This window comes from Pleurodeles waltl, chromosome 10, assembly GCF_031143425.1.
Source record: "Pleurodeles waltl isolate 20211129_DDA chromosome 10, aPleWal1.hap1.20221129, whole genome shotgun sequence".
Taxonomy (NCBI): domain Eukaryota; kingdom Metazoa; phylum Chordata; class Amphibia; order Caudata; family Salamandridae; genus Pleurodeles; species Pleurodeles waltl.
The window spans coordinates 152,381,825-152,389,547 of NC_090449.1; the positions used below are offsets into that span (position 1 = coordinate 152,381,825).

General features: G+C 42.5%; 1 protein-coding gene across 1 annotated transcript in view; it reads right to left on the reverse strand.

Moving 5' to 3' along the window:
- Window positions 1-1,918, reverse strand: part of PEMT (phosphatidylethanolamine N-methyltransferase) — an 893,879-nt gene extending 891,961 nt beyond the window's left edge. The window contains exon 1 of the mRNA XM_069210067.1: window positions 1,884-1,918. The gene's annotated coding sequence lies outside the window, so the exon portion shown is untranslated. The remainder of the gene's footprint in view (window positions 1-1,883) is intronic.
- Window positions 1,919-7,723: the final 5,805 nt, after the last annotated feature.

A 7,723-nucleotide genomic window follows, 5' to 3' on the forward strand; every position in this document is an offset into this window, starting at 1 on the left:
GGTGGGTTGCAGTGGATGAGGGTGAGTAGTTCGGTTTGGAGTGGGGTGTATTGGATTGGACTGGAGTGGTCTGGGGTCAACTGGATTGATTGGTGAGGATTGGTGTGTGGGGTGGAGTGGTGGACTGGAGTGGGGCAGATTGGATTGAAGTTGGGTGGGGTGTATTGCAACAATTATGTGTTAAAGCATAATTTTTGAAATAACACATAAGAAAGAAACAATGGGTCAGATGTACAAAGCTTTTTTAAGGTTGCAAACTGCCAAATTCGCAGAATAAGGCTGTTTGCGACAAGAAAAAAGCTTTTTCTGATGTACTGAGACCTATTTTGGGATGCAGTAACCTCCTACCGAATTGCAAAATAGGTTAGTGATTCAGTATTAGGACGTCCTTTCCTAATAGCGACTTGCTTTGGTATGTATGACTGCTTTGCGATCTACATGCAGTAGCAAAACATTCACTTTTTAGAGTCTGGAAGCGTAACACGCAGGTTGACCATTACGAACCTGAGATCTGCACAACTAACACGAGGGAGAGACTAATTGCTTTGTGAAAATCTTTATCATGCCGTCTTGCCAGAAGTTTATTGTATTACCAACAATAATTCTGTACAAACTTAGAGTTTTATTGCATGCCTGCTGTTTAACTCATAAAAACTACTGCTGAATAAAGTATACTTGAGTTGTTTATAATGAGAAATCAATGGCAAAGCCTAGAGGCCTCATTGGTTCACTGTCAAAAGTTATGCCAGAAGCCATATAGCTGATCTGTTTATTATGAAATGTTAAAACAAAGGTAGTGGAGTTTACTTATTTATAATGAAAACCACATGTTAAAGCCAATGATGCGGATCATGCACAACTCCCAGCCACGCTTATACCTGCAGTGAGCTTTTTTGAACACACGTATCTGTAGTCTTAGCTTTTTTAACTATCACCCTGTAACTGGCATTGTATCAAAATAGCCAGAAAATGTTTTCTGAAACTACCGTACATAGGAACACTTTTTTCCCCCACAAATACTAGGGAATTGAGCGGAACAACATCTTATATTCATCACTGTGTTTTTAAAGTCAGTAACGTTTCCGCAATACCCTACACAGTACACGGCACCTGACACAGATTTATTTTTACTCTTACACAAAGAACTCAAACAAGAACTTAGCTTATTTCAAATGTTTTGATTTCTATAAGTGACAAATAAATATATTTAAGATATATATACACATCATTGTAATGACCGGGAGACCTACATTGAGTTCACTTTCTAGCCTAGATCTTCTTGTATTCAATATTTTGATACACTGGAGCGGAGGTGATACATGTAAATAGGCACAGAGCTCTCAACACACTGTTTTGGAACGTGTTTTTCAAACAAGTTCGTAGATGGTGTCTGTGTAACACCGATTTGACAAATAAATACAATCACTGTCGTCACCTATCGATAGTGAAAACTCATTCCCCGCGATAAATACTTTAAAACGTCCATTTGTTACATTAAGTACGTCAATAAAAATAACTTCATACTGAAATGATAACAACTTAAGTCACACTTCACACAGTTAGATCAGCCAGCATCACGGTGTTACCTTGCTAAAATCCAAATTATTTAGTCCTCCGCAGCAGTCCAACTGGGACCTGCCAAATGCCAGTGAGCCTGCCAGTCTCAGTCTGTCAAGAACAGTTCAAACAGCTTATCAAATATATCCAACTCATGTACACTTTGCAGCATGTGTGTGCTGGATGCAAAGAAGCAGTAACAAAAGGGTTAAAGTGTAACCTTTGCCCATGGCAGCAGCATGCGATAGCGACAGTTGTGGGCCATGCTGCACTGATAAAGACTTAGGGTCAAAGCAGGTAACAGCAGCACATTCTGTGCAACACACCTGACAGATCAAGGACACTTCCTGGATTACGCATGCAAGCCATTCTCCCATTGGTCAGAGGAGGAAGCTGTTCATTGGTTGATGTACTGCACCGGCTAATAGGACAGTGCGCCTGTTTTCTTTTCGCTCCTCTGCACGCGGCAATTAATGTGCTCTTGAACATCTGTGACTCAGAACTGAGGTTCATAATCTACGTCATCGCAGTATTCAATAACGTACAGTTTAGAGACAGTAGCCCTAAACGTAACGTTACACATGGAGAAGACACTGTCACTTTTCGTAGTTCGCATGCAAATCTGGGATCTCATGTTGCCAGTATTCTTAGCAGTGATTACGAACAGTCATAATGGGTAACATCGTCACATTCATTTATGTAAGAAGACTGGTGATGTGAAGGTGAATTAAATAAAAACGATTTAAAAAAAACAAAATGTACCAAAATATAACAGGACCACAGTCTAAATAAAGTAGACCAAGGGTTTTTTACCTTTTGACACGTGGATACCTAATGAATCATTAGTTGATTCCAGCCACTCCCGCACTAAGGGCCTCATTATGACCCTGGCGGCCGGCGGTACACTGGCGGTAACACCGCCAACAGGCTGGCGGTGTTCCACCAGTGTATTATGACTGTGGCGCATTAGCCACGGCTATACCGCCGGCTCCTCCACTTGACCGCCAGGCTTCTGCCAGGCAGTCATAATCCCCAGGGCAATGCTGCAAGCAGTGCTGCCCAGGGGATTATGAGTCCCAATCGGCCAGCCTGTCCATGGCGGTAAACACTGCCATGGAAAGGCTGGCGGTAAGGGGGACTCGGGGTGCCCCTGGGACCCCTGCACTGCCCATGCACTTGGCATGGGCAGTGCAGGGGCCCCTAGGCACAGCCCCATTGCACATTTCACTGCCTGAATTTTGGGCAGTGAAATGCGCGACGGGTGCTGCGGCTGCACCCGCTTCACAGCAACATTGCTGCCGGCTCTATTTTGAGCCATCTGCAATGTTGATATGACTTTTCCGCTGGGCCAGCGGAAATGTCATAATATGGAGCTACCAATACCGCCAGCACTGGCAGTATAATGGCACCCGTAGCTTCGGCAGTCTTCGTAATGAGGGCCTAAGTCATTACTGGAAGCCAGGGACCCCGGCCTACACATTGTTGATGATTTGAACAGCAAAACAATACACAAAAAATACAGAAACAAGCATTCAATCAAACATATACACAAACAATAACACACTTTATTTATTTTGCAAATAAGCATAAGTAAAAACAACATTAATTTTAATGAGAAGGTGGAGTTTTTCTAAATTCATTTGAAGCCTCACATTGTCCATACTATATTCTGTTTGATGCACGTGCACTGTTCTCAGGAATCAATCTGAGGATACTAACTTCATTTTTAGCCTCTAATTTCAAATTCCTTGACAGTATGTTTTAACATTTTCAACTGTACATTCAGCCACTTTACTTATATACACTTAATTAATCTGTTACTTAATTTCCTAAGCAGTCATAGACCTTGTAAGAAGGCTTCGTGGACTTCCAGAGACCCATGGACCACAAGTTGGAAACCACTGAAGTAGACCACCCAGAACCTCACAAAAGATCAATAATACATGCAGATGCTAAATGTGAAAACTATAGCCACTGTTATTATTGGTGCAAAGCTCTTCTGCTGAATGGTAACTTCTCCTCTCAGATGGATAGACTCCAGGTGGCCTGGGCACTGCTTTGGCGGGAGACCCTCCTTCAGTTTGTTTGGCAATTCAGAACCACTAAAAGAATTTCTGTCATGTTTTCATTAAACCTGAGGACATCTTCACCCACAAACTCATTGCTGAATACTGTTGTAAATTCTACGTCCATGGACACAGTGGTGAAAGAGGTAAATTTAGTTCTTGGGACAACTTCACAAAGCAGATCGTCCATTGCTGACCAGTGTTGAACTGCCCCACAAGGAACGTTCGTCCTCCAACCCTCATGTGGAATCCTGCCACAGCAGAATTCCTCTATATACATGGTGCGTGGTAAGAACAGGCTTTGCAGAAATCCCTACGCACTGCTAAGTACTATAAAACACATTCCCTTCTGTTCTATATGAAGACACAATTACAACACAAAGAACCAAAGTATGCTTCTGCAAGGAAACAAAAACAAAACAAACATAAATAATGTGAAAAGTAGAACAAAAATAAGATTATACATGCTATAAATACACAGAATCTTTCACAATCTTTCAGCTTTAAGAACTAAACAAGGTAAAAGGAATTAATTAGCATATATAAACTTTCAAGTATTCTGGTGGTCTGCGGTCTCTTACACACCTTGACTTTGGAGCTTCTGACATCACTAGCATCAGTGTCCTCTATGGGAGTGGGTAGTATCTCATCAACTCTCATTCTTCTTTCTCAGAGTCGGTTTAAATTCACCATCTTTCAGCAACATGTACCCACTGCAATTCTCAACCTTCTTCACCTCACATTCATCATATTCACCACCTTTCTGATATAATGCACCTCTGTGTCGATTCCATTGTTCACCATTTTCCAAAACTATGAAGTAATTGTATCCACGCACCACTCTGTATGGACCTCTAAATTTAGACAAACCTCTCACCACCTGTCCTGTTTTGAGTTTTATCCAATCACCCTCCAAAATTTTCCCTTTGGCATTCAAGTTGACCTTCTCAGACTTGAGTTCCTGTAACCCCACCTCTGCTACCTACTCTTTCAACTGAGAGGGTACCATTTTTTGACCCCGGAACTCTTCTCCTCAACAACTCAAAGGGTGATTTCTATGTTTTTTCTTGCTTTGTGGTATGATAAGTCCATACTAACTCTTCTACTGTTCTTTTAATATCCTGTCCTGCTGCATCAGCCATCTGGATCACACCCTTAAGCATCTTGTTGGCTCTCTCCACTATCCCATTCCCTAGTGGGTTGTAAAAAGAGGTGAAATGATGCATGATGCCATGCTGGTTGAGGAACATCTTCATTTCATGGGACCCTAACTGTATGCCATTGTCAGTTATGAGGTTAGATGGAAGAACATTCTCCTTACATTTTCAAGAGCGGCTTCTGTAGTGATTTCTTTCACGAACAACAAAGTCAACAACCTGGAAAGTACATCCACTGCCACCAATGCAAATTTACAATCACTATTCAAGTCACACATAGGACCAATGAAATCAATGCATACACTGTGCCAAGCCTCTCCCGGATTTGTTATATGTCCCATCCCCGATTGCTTACCTACCTTAAGTCTCTTCTCACCCCTTTTGCACATACTGCATCTCACCATCCATCCTGCAACCTGGTCATCCATGCCTGGCCACCAGAATTTAGCTCTGAGCCAACGTTGTGTTTAACTCCGCCCCAAGAGTCCTTCATGCACCATGCTTATTAGTTTAGCTCTCAAACCCACTGGAGGTACGAACCTGTCACCACTCAATCAAATCTTGTCACCACACAGTCATCTCATCCAAGACTTTGACAGATGGTCACACTGACATCACAACACAGTTTTTTCCCCTGCTTCCATTGACTAACATCCACATAAACTTGTTGAGGATGGCATCACTATCCACTTCTTGGCACCATTTCTCCAATGCATAAACACCGGCCACCTCCAACACAGCATCTACACCGAAGCTACAGACTCTTTGTGTTTACCAGTCCATTCAGTTGTTCCATCCATCAACTCACAATCATTTGGCAACTGGGCCAGTCAGCTTGTGTGTTCCGCCAACCCTGTATATGTTCCATTACATATTGATATCCTTGCAGTCTAGCAGCTAACCAGGCTAATCTGGCAGATCCTTTACCAGCCCCTCCAGGAAGAACAACTTTGACAAGGGGCTTTTGATCGGGTCTGAACACAAACTCTGTCCCCCAAATGTGTGTTCGGTAACATTCCACACCCCATGCTGCAAACAAAGTCTCTCTCTTGATCAATGAATAGTTTCTTTCAGCATTAGTTAATGTCCTTGATGTAAAAGCAACAGTTTTCTCTCCAGTACTATGTTCTTGAAAAAGAATGGCACTGACACCTGTTTCACTTATATCCACCGTTTGACGTGAGAACAATATCAAATGGGTCCAGAATGCCTGTCTCACAAATTTCCTTTTTAATCAAATTAAAACACTAGTGCTCTCATATGAAGGCTTGACTTTTCCTTAATAATTATCTCAATGCCTCTGTTTTATCTGCAAATCTCTGTACAGACTTTGCGTAGTACTCTATGAGACCCATGAAAGATCTCAATTGTTCTTTGTCCCTTGGTCTTGGAGCACATTCAATCGCCTTCAACAAATTCCTCTTCGGCTTAACTCCATCAGCCGACAGTTTGTACCCTAAGTATTCTACTTGTTCTCACAAGAAGCAACATTTATAATTGCACAAAGTAAGACCTACATCAATGACCCTCTATAAAGCTTGTTTCAATACTGTGTTATAATCCTCAATGGTTTCACCAAATATGAGTATGTCATCCTGAAAATAGATGATATTATCCATCGCTTGAAATACTTCTGAAATCATGCGTTGAAAAACGCTTGCCGCTGAGACAATCTGATGGGCATACAAGTAAACTGGAAAGTTCCTTCCATTGTTTTGAATGCAGTGATTGGTTTAGAATCCTTGTGGAGACTAATCTGATGGTATGCCTTTTTAAAGTCTAATTTGGAAAAATATCTCCCCCTTTTCAACATAAGGCCCAGCATAGGAACGTTAGGGCTACGCCCCTCTCCCATTGCCTGCCTTATATTTCATTTTATTTTTATTTCAGGCAGCGTGCCAAGGGTTTCTGGGCCATCAGTCTGACCTGTGAGATGGTCAGGCAAAGTCATGGCTCTTCTCACAGACGAATGGCTAGTGTGCATGTGCCCCATTGCTGTTTTTCCAGGGCTTGTCTATCAGCCCAAAGACTTTTCATCCTGCAGTGTTAAGGAGCCACACCCACCCATGATGAACAGCACCCTCGCTGATTGAACACAGCAAGGGCGCTTTAGTCTCAAACTCAGTGCTTCCTGAAACTGTGACAATCAGCGAGGTGCATCTTTTTCACTTTGTCACTGGGTGGTCTGGTATCACAAGCCATCGCTGACTAAGTGCACCTGACTTCCTTTGCACTGCGAGCCCAGAGCTTGAAGATCTCCCTGCCGAGACACAAACCTATAAGGTAAAATACTCAACAGATCCGTTTTGTCCTAGGAGTACCAGGCATGAGTAAAGCATTAAAATTAGTTGCATCTGCTGTAAAACATTTTGAAGTCCATCAGCGTCCTGTGTTGTCTGGAAGTCAAGCACAATTAGGGTTCTCCTGTCATATGCTGAGTCTCACTGAAAGGAGAGAAGCCAATATCAGGGAACTGCCTGTGGTGTACAGGGTTGCTGGAAGGCACGTATTACCAGCACTGTGAGGGAATGAAGACAAATATGTTAGGAGTGTGAGGAGAGGCCTGACGTGCAGCATGCAAAGGGGGCACTATGTTCCTCAGGTGAGACTCCTCTGTCGCTGCCTCGGTCAAATGTTCTCTTTCTCCTTAATGCCTCTAACCTGCTCTCTTGTCCTTAAGAAGGGAATAGGTAAGAGAGAAAGGAGAAAGGAGACATACGAAAGAAAATGATAGAGAAAGAGTGGAAATTAATTGAAAGCACAACGCATGACTAAGTGCAACAGAGAGAAAGAGAATGCACAGCGAAAAAGACGAACCTGTGTATTAGCAAAGGTCTGTAGCTCAGCTTGTCTGCATTTATGTACACATAATTGTAAGCACATTGGTTCATGGAAATTGGATCTCAGAAGTACCTAGGGTATTCCTTGGCATAGGAATGCAAA